Below are 17,715 nucleotides of genomic sequence, written 5' to 3' on the forward strand. Positions count from 1 at the left end.
AACTGCATTAATCACTTTCTGGACCAAACGGAATAGATCGGAGCCTTGTAAGCCTTTAACAAGGAAGTAACCAGCAGGAATAGTGAACTTTTTTGAAAGTCCATTTAAACAAAATAGAACCGTTTATTCGCGAGAGCAGGAGATTTTCCAATATCTGTGCCGTATACACTATCAGCACTGACCACGCCTACGAATTTGTCACTGGTTCGGTTGTAGAGGAGCCATTCCTTAATAGACATTTCATCGGCAATCACTGTTACGATTCTCTGTTGGTTGGAGAGTTTCGCATTCAGATTTAAGTCTTTCCTTCATTAACTGGGAAATCCGACGCCACACTCAACATTTCCCATGTAGCTGTCCAGAGTACTTCGCGATGGAGCTGACTAGACTAGAAGTCTTCCCATATTCTAACCTTTTGGTGATACTATTCTCCACCTCACACAGTACCTTAATGTTTGTTCTGACCACGCGGGTTTTGTCTTGCGGAAATTATTGTTTTGATCTGAAAGAAAAACGGCCTTTTGATCATTATTTTTAACTGCTTCCTTCAGTCTCGTCAGATGATCAATTTCTGGGTTGTCTTCGAATTTCCTCTGTAGTCGTTTAACATTATCCTTCTTCATCAGTTTTTCTCGCAATCTCGGAATTCTCGATCGGAGCCTCTGATTGATGATCTTCTGATGATTGCTGTCCTTATTACTCGATGGGATATTGACTTGGATTGAGACATCATTGTTCACATGAATTTCGTGTTCGATTACAAGGTATTTCCGGCGGTTGAAGAACTTTTTTCCTCAAGGAGTTGTTACGAAGAAATATCTTGTCGCTGTTTGGTCGTTCGTGGAACTATTTTTCTCGTTTGAAGGTAATGGAGATACACTGACTGACAGAGCAAATGCAACACCAAGAAGGAGTGGTCAGAACTTTATGCCAATTGCAGGGTAGACTGACGTCACTGAGGTATGCTCATGATGTGAAATGCGCCGCTGTGCTGCGCACGTAGCGAACGATAAATGGGACACGGCGTTGGCGAATGGCCCACTTCGTACCGTGATTACTCAGCCGACAGTCATTGTAGAACGTGTTGTCGTGTGCCACAGGACACGTGTATAGCTAAGAATGCCAGGCCGCCGTCAACGGAGGCATTTCCAGCAGACAGACGACTTTACGAGGGGTATGGTGATCGGGCTGAGAAGGGCAGGTTGGTCGCTTCGTCAAATCGCAGCCGATACCCATAGGGATGTGTCCACGCTGCAGCGCCTGTGGCGAAGATGGTTGGCGCAGGGACATGTGGCACGTGCGAGGGGTCCAGGCGCAGCCCGAGTGACGTCAGCACGCGAGGATCGGCGCATCCGCCGCCAAGCGGTGGCAGCCCCGCACGCCACGTCAACCGCCATTCTTCAGCATGTGCAAGACACCCTGGCTGTTCCAATATCGACCAGAACAATTTCCCGTCGATTGGTTGAAGGAGGCCTGCACTCCCGGCGTCCGCTCAGAAGACTACCATTGACTCCACAGCATGGACGTGCACGCCTGGCATGGTGCCGGGCTAGAGCGACTTAGATGAGGATGAGGGAATGGCGGAACGTCGTGTTCTCCGATGAGTCACGCTTCTGTTCTGTCAGTGATAGTCACCGCAGACGAGTGTGGCGTCGGCGTGGAGAAAGGTCAAATCCGGCAGTAAATGTGGAGCGCCCTACCGCTAGACAACGCGGCATCATGGTTTGGGGCGCTATTGCGTATGATTCCACGTCACCTCTAGTGCGTATTCAAGGCACGTTAAATGTCCACTGCTACGTGCAGCATGTGCTGCGGCCGGTGGCACTCCCGTACCTTCAGGGGCTGCCCAATGCTCTGTTTCAGCAGGATAATGCCCGCCCACACACTGCTCGCATCTCCCAACAGGCTCTACGAGGTGTACAGATGCTTCCGTGGCCAGCGTACTCTCCGGATCTCTCACCAATCGAACACGTGTGGGATCTCATTGGACGCCATTTCCAAACTCTGCCCCAGCCTCGTACGGACGACCAACTGTGGCAAATGGTTGACAGAGAATGGAGAACCATCCCTCAGGACACCATCGCACTCTTATTGACTCTGTACCTCGACGTGTTTCTGCGTGCATCGCCGCTCGCAGTGGTCCTACATCCTACTGAGTCGATGCCGTGCGCATTGTGTAACCTGCATATCGGTTTGAAATAAACATCAATTATTCGTCCGTGCCGTCTCTGTTTTTTCCCCAACTTTCATCCCTTTCGAACCACTCCTTCTTGGTGTTGCATTTGCTCTGTCAGTCAGTGTAATTCGGAAACTAGCTAGGTATAGTTGGGGACAAAACATGATGGCCTCAGTTCCTAGAAGCGAGCTGGAAGACAGTAGTCAATAATACCCTGCACCCTGCTGAGTTAACGAGTTCTAAGTGATCCTTGTTTGTTTTGGAGAGGCTGCCAAACCACTTTCTTCCTCACTCTGAAGTATTTATCCTTTCTTCGTGTAGAGTGCAGTAGTCGATTTGGCAACTCTGGCTACAGTAGAGGTAGTAAATCCTATAAGTCGCTAATAGACACCGAGCTGCCGCTGGAAAGTAGTGGTGTGAGGCGAGGTCGTCATGATTTGTCCCCAACTATACAACATTTGGCTTCAGTATCTTTCTCTTACAGTTTTCTCGGTAATCTCCATCACTAAAATGCAGCCTACAAACACGAGGACAATCGGGTGGAATCCATTCGCTACCCTTGTTTGATCCTTGCCTTGATATAGCGTTAAGCCACTTTCTCCGAAATTCTTTACTTGAGGGAATTTCATGAAACCTCACACCTGAAGAATATGGATTTCCTTGCTTTGATTTACGGAGAGGAACACAACAATTAACAATTTTACTCGAAGTAAACGCGCGGGAACTCAACAACAACGTGGATCAATCAATCAATCAATCAATCAATCAATCAATCAATCAATCAATCAATCAATCAATCAATCAATCAATCAATCAATCAATCAATCAATCAATCAATCAATCAATCACTACTGATCTGCATTTAGGGCAGTCGTCCAGGTGGCAGATTCCCTATCTGTTGTTTTCCTAAGCTGGGTGCGGTAGCTGGCGCTCGTAGCGGAGGTTTGAAGTGTGGTTAATATTCTTAGAAGTAGCTGCTTTATTAAAATTTAAACCCACCACTTTCCCTAGTCCATGAATATTTATAATACAACATATTGAGCTACATCTCCTTGGCAGAATAGTGAGCATTGTGGCTTGCAGATTGCAGGGCCTCAGATTTGATTCCCAGCTAGACAGGGAATTTTAGACATACCATGCTTATTTCCCTAGCTCGGGGATTGGATGGTGTATACGTATTAGTGGAACGAATGCAGGCTGTAACAATGTGCATTGCGTGTATTGGTCCAACATGGACCTGGCTGGTGTGAGCACTATTCAACCAAATGTTTCAGTCATACAGATTATGTAGGTTATGAAAGAAATACTAAACCTCTACTTGAATGATGAGTGATGACTCATGCAAGCTCCACCAACTACTCACCTGTCGCGTATTGGGTTAGCGCCAGGAAGGGCATCCGGTCGTAAAACAAGACCAACTGAACATGTGCAACACAATTCGCGCCCGCTACCCCACAGGTGTGGGAAAAGCGGTAGAATAATAATAAGAAGACAGGTAAGTTTTCAAACTTGTATTACCACAATACAAGTAGCCAGTTTATTTTTTGTATTTGCACGCATAAAATCAGTGACGATGCGCATACATTAAACGTTTCGCCTCTGCTTGTACAGAACAACGGGTTGTAAAATAAAACTATGGTAGGTCTGAACGTGCATCCTGCCGAAACTAACGCTGGGACTTAGTGAATATTACGTTTGTAGGCTACCACTTGCAGTGTACTCATTTCTTTTTACACAGTATAGAAGGATAGCAACAAGCGTCGTTCTCAAAATATATCCTATATAGCGTTCAGTAATCCACCTGCAGATACATTTTATGGGCTACTGTTCTATAGAACGTAAAGAGTAGAACTTCTTTCAGCCTTTCGCATAATAATAAATAAATGACGCCTAGTTTCAGCTTGTACAAGGATTTGGAACATTTTATTACTGATGTTCTTGGCAAGAGAAACTCCGCCAACACATTTTACCACTAACTACGTCACCACTTTTCCTCGGTTTGATAAATGACGGACAACAGGCGGGACTCGGTAAAAGAAAAAGCGCGCCACAGGTTTTTAGGAGGCCAGGCTCCTTTGCGGCCCTTTTGAGGGCTAAAATAGTTGAAGAGCTTGCCCGTAATTTGTGAACGCTGTGTCCAGAAAGAGACAGACATTTACCTCAGAGAGTCGAAATTGCTGAAGAAATAGGACACGCTAAAGAAATTACTTTTAAAATCAAAAGAACAGTAGAAACACGCGTTAAGAGCTGTGAAGATTGCTAGTGCTGAGTGAAGTCGCATTCTTTCAAGATAACCTAACAACGAATTTGGACGTCCATCAACTATCACGACCAACATGAGTTACTTTCCTTGTCGAGATGACATTCCTGCCTCCTGCTTTTCGTAACATTCCTCCGAGCTGCATTCCTCACAGTTCTGATAATTATTGCCCATGCCAGTGGCGCCAATCTGTCACAGACCTTCTCTTGTTCCTCTATCGTTTTTCGAGACCCTTCTAATTGAAAGTGGTTGCTAAAATTCTCTCCCGAGCCGTTTCTGTTCTGTACTGTCTTTGAAACAAGATAACATTTGAAATCCTATTTGGTAAGATCACTATACGCCGCGAAGGCCGTAGGCTACATAGAGATTATTATTATTATTATTATTATTATTATTATTATTATTATTATTATTATTATTATTATTATTATTATTATTATTATTATTATCTCGTCTTCTTAAGAGCACCTGGATGTCTAACCTGCATGTTTCAAGGGCCATTTATTATGTTCATATCTAAGAAACTGTCTGAGTGGTGGTGGTGGTGGTTATTGTTATAAAAGGAAGTACAACTGGGCAACCATCCTCTATTAACACTAATCAGAGGGGAAATGGAAGAAGTCCGACACTTAGGAAAATGAAGGTATCGGTAAATGAAAAGAAGAGGCCACGAAAGGCGTGACAATGAAATTAATATTCCCTAGGCCTTGCAAACGTAATACCGTAGGGGTCGGGAGAGAACAAGATTTGGCCAAGGGAGGTCGGAACCTGAGACAAGTAAGAAGAAGCAATACCGCCAACTGTATCGGTACTTGTACAGAGGATAGAGGATGCTTGCCCAGTTGAACTTCCACTACCATATCAGGTGCTTCCTATACTGCCGTAGAGTCTAATGAAAGCAGTTTTACAGTTTTGGAGTAATTTTAAGGACCCCTCTTCTCCTGTAAAATATTTTATTAAAATGGTGCTCTCTAAATATGTACTTCGTTGTATTTCTCACATCAAATGGCAAAAATGAAGAGAAATTAGCCTTTGATTTTGCTTGTAGCTACGTGCGGAAAGCAGCAAAAATAGATAGTAGAGCCAAATACAGTAGAGACAATACGCGACACTTCGAGATTTAGCCTTGTTAAAATGGGAGACAAGTCGCAAGTGGCGCTCCTAGTGGCTTGACCTGAAAATTCGCGCTAAATTCAAATATCAATGGAAATGTATATACGGAAATGGATAAATAAATTACGTCTAGAAAGGAAGTGTTACTAAGATATTAACTTCAAAGTTGCTAAAGCAATTCTGGATAAATGAATGAAGAATTATTTAACAGGTTATTATTTAAAGACTGACATTAGACATATAATCAAGATGTGAAATGGACTGCTGTGAAAGGGCTTGGTCTTTCATTTATGCATTACAATTTTAGCTTTAGAATTCCTGCCTGAACGTTCACGGCTAGATTTTTCTTTTTTCTCATTTAAAAGCATTGTATCATCATATTAAAACACTTGTCAACAAAAATATCGACACATTCCTTACACACGTGATTCAATGAATTTACATTTAAGAGCTGGACAATTTTCCTTTTAACTTGAAGCATACTAACAGAAAGAAAATATATAAATTTAGCCTCAAAAACATTCAAACTTTTCCTATAAGCAAAATGCCATTACATTAGGGTAAAACAAATTTGCATCATCATATTATTTCAACAAAATATGTACATTTCTTAAATCACCCATATTTTCTTCACTGCTTGACAACGCATTACGGCATTCCAAATGGGGTAACTTGGAACACAACCAGCCACACTCATATGGATATGTATTTTCCTGAATTTTTTTGTCTCCGGGTACTCCGGTTTTCCTTGTCAATTTCGGGCGAATTTATAAGTGACTGCGTTGTAATTATGTTACGCTAGATGTAAGGAAATATTTTAAATTATTAGTGTTCATTTCGATGCTAATGATTATACTATTATTGTATTATGATACATACTCGTAGGGCCGATATCATGTATATTTTTTTCCCTGTTTTAATGTAGGTACCTAATTTTTCTTCTTCTAGCCTCCGTGGCTCATGCGGCAGCGCGCCGGCCTCTCACGGCTGGGTTCCGTGGTTCAAATCCCGGTCACTCTAAGTGAGATTTGTGCTGGACAAAGCACAGGCGGGACAGGTTTTTCTCCGGGTACTCCTGTTTTCCTTGTCATCATTCGTTCCAGCAACGCTCTTCAATATCATTTCATTTCATCTGTCAGTCATTAATCATTGTCCCAGAGGAGTGCCACAGGCACGATTGCTATCCTCGCCGCTAGATTGGGACTTCATTCCATCCCTGACCCGGTCAGATGACTGGAAACGGGCTGTGGATATCCACCTACTTTTTCTTCTTCTCTTATCGCGACATGTTTTTCTTGTCAACTTCCTCGTTTCAATATCATTTTTGTAAAGCAAATTCGTGTCCTCGTCTCGCAGGCAACCCCCTCCCCCCAGTGGAGGTGAGCTGCATGCACCATTTTAACCACATACAAGCCCTCCTGCCATTCTTATGCCTCTGGCAGTACCGGGAATCGAACCCGAGTCTCCGAAGATAGCAGCTAATAGCGCTGAACGGTAGCTGTGAAGACATACATAACTTCTTGTAATAGTTTGTTGTTTTGTAATTTATATTTTACCTTTGCTTCGTTGTTATACTGCTATAAGTAAGTATTGCCGCTAACAATCACCACAGAAACACGTTCTAGGGTTGACGTTGGGAAGGGCATCTGGCCATAATAAATGGGCCAAATCTATATCAAATGCTGACCCCCCAAAACGGAAAAGGGCTAGGAAAATAAGAAAAAGAAGGAGAAGAAGAAGACATTTTGAGGAAACGTCACACAAGCGCCGAATATACAAAACAATAAATTAAAAATGGCGCTACAGCCTATCAAGTGACCGCTCATCAACCCGAAGGCCTGCAGATTATGAGGTGACGCGTGGTCAACGCGAAGAATCCTCTCGGCCGCTATTCTTAGCTTTCTAGACCGGAACCACTATTTTAACGTCAATAGCCCGTCCGGAATCGAATCCATGGAGCCGGTTATTCCGAACGTACAATTCTATGAAAATCTGATACACACCATTTCTTTTGAAGACAAGTAATTAGTAAATTCCAACTTCCCCTCGTTATTTGCAACACTAGCAGGCTATTGCCCTTACTCAACACCGTCTTAGTTATGTGCTGCGTACCAGGGGTAGCTGACGAGGTGCCTCGCTCGTTTTCCATCTACTTGCAAAGCAAAACTAGTTGGCCAATGTTACTGCTTCTAGTCTAAGTACCAGGACAGACGCCTTCTCTAATCTTTTTAGCGATTGGTACCATTCCTTATCACCTGCGAACTTCATTGTATGTTTCCAAGACGGCAAGTGGCGGCCCAGCCTCCAGCACCATACAGGACAATGCTGCTCAATCGATGGTGGCCGTGATCGATAAGGCGGTCTGACACCGTAGTTAGCCGGTTCGAGTCCCGTTGATCGGAAAAACGAGCTATTCGGCAGGAGTAGGCTATGTCCCGGCATCTGGTTTCACCCTTTCCCTTCCTACCATCATATATCACGACATTCATTTCAAATGATTAACTCATCGGATGAGGTTGACGTCAGGAAGGGCATCCGGGCGTAAAAATTCGCTGTGAAGGTTCATCTCTCTACATACCCGACCCCGTGAGAAGGGTTGGGCATACCTACATTCATTCAGGGAGTACAACTAGGCAACCGTCCTCTATCAATACTAACCAAACCAGACCCCACGACGTATATGAGCACCTTCAAGTACCGTCGGACTGAGCCAGGATCGAAACTGCCCAGCTGGGGTCAGAGGCCAGCGCCACTCAGCCCGGTACTCATACTATTAAGACAACAATGCTTTAATAATTAATGAACGTAGGTTTTCGTGGCTCATTGTATTAACGTAAAGAAATAAATTAATATTGGATTAAAGCCACTATTTATTTAATGAAGCCGAGCTTTCAGCCAAATGGCATTGGCCTTCATCAGGGCATGTTAAGTTCTGCCTCCGACAGTGATCAAAGAAATTCAAAGAAACGTGGAAGTCATGGCTGTACTATCCAAGGCCTACCCCACTAATTGGACTCAAGGATCGTCGTGCTGTGATTCACCACCCTCTGTCGACAGTTTCGTGAGTGCGTCCCGCCCTTCCATGGTGGTGTTATGCATGTATTTCTGCAGTACAGTTTAGTTTAGTTTAGTTTAGTTTAGTTTAGTTTATTGCCTTTCTTATATGGCGGGGCTCAGGCTATGAAGCCTGCTATTATGCCAAACCATATTATACAACAGCTTTATAAAATCATTTTTACATGTATTTCTAAAAATCACTAAAAGTAATTTACTTAACCTCTAAAATTTCTATCCTTATTGATAATTAAGAGCTAATTATTAAATTTTACGTTGGTGAAATCTACTTTTTACATATTTGAATACCACATTAAACATTTCCTTTTAAATAGCCTCGGATTGCCTATGCCTCCATGTATTTGATAACTTGAAGTGGTGGTGTTGGTGACTATTGTTTTAAGAGGAAGAACACCTAGGCAACCATCCTCTATATAATACTAATCAGAGGGAAACATGGAAGGGATCCGACACTTCGAAAAATGAAGATATCGGTCAAAGAAAGACAAGGGCCACGAAGGGCGTGAAAATGAAAAACTTCCTAGCCCTCGCAAAACCTAATAGCGTCGGGGTCGGAAAAGAACAAGAGTTGACTAAGAGAGGTCGAGTAGGAAAGATGAAAGTGAGGAGCCTGGCACAAGTAAGTGGAAGCAATGCCATGACTCAGCTAAGAGACCCGTGGTCCCCAACCCACGCTCCAAAGTTCAGAGCCGCTGGAGCCCCTTTTAGTCGCCTCTTACGACAGGCAGGGGATACCGTGGGTGTTATTCTACCGCCCCCACCCACAGGGGGGGTGATAACTTGAAGCCGTCTTCCCTGTTGATGTTATTTGGGCACAGCTCTATCTCTATGGCTTCTCTTACCAGTCGAGCATAGAAGTCTTTTACAGGCGCGATGACCTTCGCCTGGTCAAAGAGGATTTCATGGTCTGTACTGTAGAAATGTTCTGCTATGGCAGACTGTCTTATGGCATTTTCCTGAAAGAGCGACATTCTTTACCGACCTGATGTGTTTTTTTCACCGTGGTGCTGACAAGCCTTTTCGTATGAGCAACTACAACCACATGGAACTTCATACACGCTCGGTGTTTCAAGATGTGGTTTTTCTTTGACTGGTCGAAACAGGGATTTGAGATTCCGGTCTGTGGTGAAAACTGGAATTATATTGTACTTCCTAAGAATGCGCCCTATTCCGCCAGTTATACTTGCCACGTAAGGAAGGAATACTTTCTTCTTTTACTCTAGTCCTGGTTGGTACTATCCCTGTTAGGCTCCTTGATCTTTACAGCTCGTGTTATGTCTCCTGACGTATTAGCCGTTTTTCTTCATGGATGTTGTCAGTTCTCTTAAGGCACTTGAGCGGTTATCAGCGTCTGCAACGTTATTCACCGTAGTAAATAACGTTCGAAGAAGAGCTGCTTTTTGGCACGGGTGGTGATGTGAGGACTTAAGAAGGTATCTTTCAGAATGTGTAGGTTTTTTGTACTTTGCATGGCCTAGTGTACCACCATTCTTCTAGTATACTAACACATCAAGAAAAGGTAATTTACCTTAATTTTCTACTTCCATCGCGAACTTGATCTTACTATTAATGGAATTTAGGTCCTCCAAAAATTAATTTAATGTTTCCCTTCCATGTGGCCATACCGAAAATGTGTCATCCACGTAACGATAGAAGCACTTAGGTATCAATGGCGCTGTAGTTAATGCAGCAGACTCGAAGTGTTCCATAAAAATATTAGCAGCCACTGGTGACAGAGGTGAACCCATTGCTGCTCCTTCTGTCTAAAATCTACTTACTTCTACTGCAAAGGGGATTATTATGAACGGATGTTCGCATTTTCCCATCTTTACACACAGTTGTTCTTAGGCATTTCCTTTCAGTTTCTACTACAGCATCCCATGCCACCATATCCTGAACCTGTTTACTGTCCACTGTTCGAAACTTCTCACTAATGATATCCATGTATTTCTGTCTAATTTCCTCGTCCTGGAGATTGTATACCCTTATTCCTTTGCAGACAGATGGCACTTCTCTATCCTTGGCCTAGAAATAATTAGTTCTCTACAGGGTTGGCGTCAGGAAGGGCATCCGGCCGTAAAACAGGGACAAATACATACATACATACATACATACATACATACATACATACATACATACATACATACATACATACATACATACATACATACATACATACATACATACATATATATATACACACACACACATACATACATACATACATACATGCACACACACATATATATATACGACGCAGTTCGCACCCGCAACCCCATAGGTGTGGGAAAAAGCGGCAGCAAAAGATCAGATAGTGGTACATATCATCGAAAAATCTCCGAAAAACCCGTATATTCCTAACAGACTTCCTGAATTCGAGGTCGGTTAATATATAGTTTATTATGAATCTTGTACCTCTAGCCTCCCATGTGTAACGGTGAATGCTTGAAGAATGTATTCGTAACTGCTAAACCCATACTAGCACAAAAGTCCAGCTAACGCTTTCCATTCCCATTAGCTTCCATATCTTCCCCACATTTACCAATCACCCTTTCGTATCCTTCAGTTCTATTTCCAACTCTCGCATTGAAATCGCCCATTAGCACTATCCTATCCTTGCTGTTGACCCTGATTACAATCTCACTTAATGCTTCATAAAACTTGTCAACTTCATCCTCATCTGCACCCTCACATGGTGAATACACGGACACAGTTCTTGTCCTAATTCCTCCAACTGACAAATCTACCCACATCATTCGCTCATTTACGTGCCTAACAGAAACTATGTTGCGTGCAATAGTATTCCTGATGAACAGCCCTACCCCACACTCTGCCCTTCCCTTTCTAACGCCCGTCAAGTACACTTCATAATCTCCTATCTCTTTCTCATTACCTCACCTTACCCGAATGTCACTTACTCCTAGCACATACAGATGCATCCTTTTTGCTCACTCAGCCAGTTCTACTTTCTTTCTTCTGTGAAAACCTACAACCTGTTTTCCAGTCATTGACCGGGTCAGGGATGGAATGAATGAAGCAGATATAGGCTATTAGTACGATGGGGTCGCCACTCCCAAAGTGATTAATTAATGACTGATAGATGCCATGAAATGAGAATGGAGAGTGTTGCTGGAATGAAAGATGACAGGGAAAACCGGAGTACCCGAAGAAAAACCTGTTCCGCCTCTGCTTTGTCCAGCACAAATCTTACATGGAGTGACCGGGATTTGAACCACGGTATCCAGCGGTGAGAGGCCGATGCGCTGCCGTCTGAGCCACGGAGGCTCATTCTTTCTTCTGTAAGCCCCATTAATATTGATAGGTCTCTATCGAATTCCATTTCGTTCGCCAAGTTGTTTCCAAGGAGTCCCTCGCCTGTCAAATGGGAGTGGGACTCCCTTACTCCCATAGGTCCGAGGCTTGCTTAAAATGTTCTGAGCTCGGTAAATTCATGAAGCAGGATGTTACCCTTCTTACACATAGTCCAAGTGAGGATCTCTCCTCTAACGGGTTAGGGACCACCGTTGGATTGTATAGTTCTAGCCGCCTGTGCACAAGGAGGGCCATGACTCAGAATATGTCCGAGATGACCACTCCCATTCCGTAGCAACTGGTATCCCTACTCTCAGGACCACTTACTAGGTCACTCAGCCGTTTGCCATGGTTCACGAACTAGGACGTGACTACAGTAACCCACGCCTTATTTTTTCAGTAAATGTTAATTATATTCATAGAGACACATTTAAAGACTACGCAGAGGTTAAATTCAATTGTTAAATTTTCCAAATTCCTGATTTCATAATAGTTTTGATTTAATGGGTTGAATTTTCGAAAACCCGTACGTGCTGTTTAAATTTGTCAAGTCAGTTTTTATTACGGAGTGGGGGGGGGGGGGGGTTGAAGCAACATCCACCCTGGGTATAGTCTTGGTTCTCGCCTTCGTATGACGCAGCTGTTTAGGCCCAAGAAATGGGCTTGTCCCTCATGAAATCAGTGCGTTGATCGAGAAGATGTGTGTCCGCTCTTCAATAACCAGTTACCTTCCTACTCACCGTCGTAGCTAGTAGGAAAGGCTCGGTCAAACAGGAAGCGGACTGCCCGCCCGAGTATCGCGTAATATAGCATCATCCTAGTTAAACAGAAGGCGGTCTACCGCGGCGGGCAGGTGAGCGGTTGTGATTTTCCGCAAAGTTCGCGCGAGCTGGAAGCCAAAGCATGGCCGACGAAACTGAGAAGTTAATTGACTATGTGCGAGAGTGCGTTTTTTTATATGATTTACGCCATCCGGACTACAAGGATGTAGTGTAGAAAGCAGAAGCATGGAGAGTGATTGGGGAGACACTACATCAAAGCAGTAAGTTACAGTATTATTATTATATTTTTATTCATAAATTAAAGATTCAAACAAAAATAAATGAAATGGAAGTGTGACACTGCAATAATAGTATAAATATAGATTACACAAGTATAATACCGTTAATGAATATATCATACAAAGTAAAGTTTAATGAAAATATAACATACGCAAATTGTTTGACATCATGATTCAAGAAAGATCGTTGAAGTACTGAACGAAATTGTTTAGTACTGCATGGGCAGCATCACATGATCTTTCTCTCAATCGATTAGTAGCTGAGAAAGCATTGATGGGCTGATATGAGTTGTCTTCTGCTAATAATTCTCCCTCATCAGTAGTGATATTCTCTGTATTATTACTTCGAATAAAATTGTGAAGGCAACAAGCAGCTTTAACAATGTGTACAGCAGTATCAGTATCACACTGGACAGGGATAAAAAACACACGCCACTTTTCAGCTGAAATGCCGAATGCATTTTCAACGACGCGCCGTAAAGTCGTTTATTGTACCTTCTTTTCTCTAAATCATCGACGACTGCTTTTATTGGAAAAGGATGCTTTAAATACGTATGTAACTTGTACCCTTCATCACCTATAAGCACATGAGGGACGGGGGTATCTGTCCCAGGTCATGGCTTTGGAGGCAAAATTGTTTTGTTAGCAACAAATACGCGATAGAAGGAGGAATTCTCGAAGATAGCACTATCGCTGTGCCGCCCATTACTACAGTTGGGCCCACAAGAGTTGAAGTCTGACATTTGAGCTGCGAAAGCAGTAACTACGAAGAGCACTGCGTTGTCATAGTTACCTCAATCTGCGGCATATCACCCTTTCATACAGCTTGAATATTTAATCAACTATGTTGGCCTAATGCAATTCAATAAACTTTGACCCGTTCCTAAGCTCATGCTAATAATTTCGGCATTTAAGACAGAATACGTCATTGCCGATAAATATGATATTTTATATTCACTAAACTGACAATAACCTCAACAAATGCACATGTTAAATAGAGAACAGAACTGTACAACTAGCCACTGATTTACTACAAAAAATTAACTAACAACGAAAATAATTTTTCGGGAAACAATCACTTAAATTATTACATAAACCAGCAAGAACTAACACAGTACTACTCCGAATAATATCACAAAAACGACTGTGAGCAAGCTAACCCACGTGGCGATACCACCCTTAAATATGGCATCGCTGTTATCGTTGCCATAGCAACAGACCATTTTCGAGCAGCGTTAATCAATTGTTTCTCGCCGGTGGCGCTGAACGTCAGACTTCAACTCTCGTGGGCCCAACTATATCAATCAATCAATCAATCAATCAATCAATCAATCAATCAATCAATCAATCAATCAATCAATCAATCAATCAATCAATCAATCAATCAATCAATCAATCAATCAATCAATATTGATCTGCATTTAGGGCAGTCGCCCAGGTGGCAGATTCCCTATCTGTTGTTTTCCTAGCCTTTTCCTAAATGATTTCAAAGAAATTGGAAATTTATTGAACATCTCCCTTGGTAAGTTATTCCAATCCCTAACTCCCCTTCCTATAAATGAATATCTGCCCCAGTTTGTCCTCTTGAATTCCAACTTTATCTTCATATTGTGATCTTTCCTACTTTTATAAACGCCATTCAAACTTATTCGTCTACTAATGTCATTCCACGCCATCTCTCCGCTGACAGCTCGGAACATACCACTTAGTCGAGCAGCTCTTCTTCTTTCTCTCAATTCTTCCAAACCCAAACATTGCAACATTTTTGTAACGCTACTCTTTTGTCGGAAATCACTCAGAACAAATCGAGCTGCTTTTCTTTGGAGTTTTTCCAGTTCTTGAATCAGGTAATCCTGGTGAGGGTCCCATACACTGGAACCAATCTCTAGTTGGGGTCTTACCAGGGACTTATATGCACTCTCCTTTACATCCTTACTACAACCCCTAAACACCCTCATAATCATGTGCAGAGATCGGTACCCTTTATTTACAATCCCATTTATGTGATTACCCCAGTGAAGATCTTTCCTTATATTAACACCTAGATACTTACAATGATCCCCAAAAGGAACTTTCACCCCATCAACGCAGTAATTAAAACTGAGAGGACTTTTCCTATTTGTGAAACTCACAACCTGACTTTTAGGCCCGTTTATCAACATACCATTGCCTGCTGTCCATCTCACAACATTTTCGAGGTCACGTTGCAGTTGCTCACAATCTTGTAACTTATTTATCACTCTATAGAGAATAACATCATCCGCAAAAAGCCTTACCTCCGATTCCACTCCTTTACTCATATCATTTATATATATAAGAAAACATAAAGGTCCGATAACACTGCCCTGAGGAACTCCCCTCTCAACTATTACAGGGTCAGACAAAGCTTCACCTACTCTAACTCTCTGAGATCTATTTTCTAGAAATATAGCAACCCATTCAGTCACTCTACCTATATCAACAAAAATGAACTTGTAGTAAGGATTAACTATAGCCAAGAGAACAATAGAATCATAGTTTTTGTAGCAAAAATAACCTGATCCGTTGTTATTAGGGCATTTCATTTCCACGTGTTTTCCTTCTATGCCCCCGATGCAGTTGGGAAAGTTCCATAGTTCTCTAAACCCAAACTCGGACTTCCTCCAAATCTGTTCCGTTGGAGTGGGCAAGTACAGTGGTTGTAGAACATTCCAGATCTCCAAACATACTTCTTTAATTATGCTTGAAACAGTGGTGCGTCCAACACGGAACGAGAAAGCGATAGTGTGATGGGAATCACCTGTAGCCAAATACCTGTAACAATGAATACAACATGAATAATTGCATAAACAAACAAAAATTAAAAACTATTATTGTGAAAAATTATTTTAACATTATTTTAATAACGATATACCTAAGCAGCAATTGAAATAGTGCTATTTGTAACAATTATTTGTATTCATTTCTCACTTATATTTAACTTGACTAATTTCTAAAATTACTGTTTTATTGTTTTCTGTAAGTGACGCTGTGAGGCAGAAATGGAAGAATTTGAGGGATTCATATCTGAAGTACCTCAAGTTCTCAAAGGGCGTTACTGGTTCGGCAAAGAAATACAAACATTGGCCCTGGGATAAAAATTTGCAGTTCCTTCAAGATACAATCTCTCCGCGGCCAACTGTGTCAAATGTACCACGGACAGATGCGACAGATATTGTTCAGGTGGACGAGGATGCCTGTGCAACCGACGGATCCCTAACAAAGCCACCGCCTCCGAAAAAATCAAAGTCAAAGGACGTCAGCACGGATGTTGATACGGTTTTACAGTATCTAGAGAGCAAAAACGACAAGAAGCCTAAAAATTGTCTTGACCGTGTCGATCACCTATTTTTGAGCTATGCTGAAACTTTTAAGAAGTGTCCATAGAACACAAGCTGTTTTAAAAATGGAAATGGCCCAAATATTTATCCGGGCTGAACTTCGCGATATGGATGTTCAGACTCCATCCCCATCCCCAAGTTGTTCATCGTGGCAAACCACTGCCAGTAATGATAATTTCCCTGAAGAAAGACTGACTTACACTGATCTGAACGATACAAACCGGTCACCATTTGGATTCCTAGTACCCTCAGCCGATTCGGCAAAAGGGTGGTATGAAACGTTCACGGGAGACATGTAGGAGTAGCAGGGACCTTCACGGCTTCAATTTAATCTGTTGTATTATGATGTGTTGTGAAACATGAGTAAGCAAAAACAAAAAGAACACAAATGAATTAAAATACACTTTACTTACCTCAGGTATATTGCTAGTCCTTCCTTCGTCCCAATGGGTTTCCTCCAGTTGGACGTCAGTTTTGCTATTTTAGGTTCAAGGAGAGTATGTAAGTTGTCAAATTGTTCTACAGTCATTCGAAAATATACGAAGAAACGATCTGGAAATGACCTCAACTCGCAGCATAGTTTGTAATACTCGCCGAACTCCTCTCTTTTTATCATTAATATCATGCACCCATTTTCTTTTCCGTCTTGCTTGACTCAAAGATAACAGAAGAAGCAATTCTTCTTCGTCACAGGAACTGCTGGACATGTCTAATATCACGAACAGAAAACACTGTAATACGCACTTGATCGCGATTGCTTTCACACTGGCTCGCCTTGACTTGTCCGCATTCTGTTTGACAGAGCCTTAAACTAGTAAACTTTCTTCACCTTATCCCAGTGATTTCTGAGGTCGCTGGAGCCACGCAGCCTTATTTTGGTTTTCGCCGGATGCCCTTCCTGACGCCACGTGATTCTTGAGATAAAAATCTCAACCCAGAATCGACAGGGATTCAAACATCAGCCTTCCAGGTGGGAAGCCAGCAGCTAAGCCACTAGGTGACCATGCCCTCCAGTGGCGTATGCTGGGATCAAGACGTGGGCTACCAGTAGACTTAGGTTACCCCTTTTCGATGGTTGATTTAGTGAACGTCAAGCCTTCAGTGTTTTGAGCTGCAGCCAATATCCAACGGAGAAGTCTGTTACGTTGTGAAGGCTGCTTCACAATCTACTGCCCTGGTCTCTGCTACTGCCAATGCCAATGGTAGCCTAAGGTTTAGCAAATTAAAGTCCGGTTTTGTGGCTAAATGGATAGAATGCTTGCCTTTGGTCTGATGACCCGGTTGAATTGTCATAATCAACCCCCTCATACTGTTAATTCCCCTGGCTTGGGGACTGGATATTTATAACTTCTTCACCATT

Source organism: Anabrus simplex, chromosome 9 (assembly GCF_040414725.1).
Source record: "Anabrus simplex isolate iqAnaSimp1 chromosome 9, ASM4041472v1, whole genome shotgun sequence".
Lineage (NCBI taxonomy): Eukaryota > Metazoa > Arthropoda > Insecta > Orthoptera > Tettigoniidae > Anabrus > Anabrus simplex.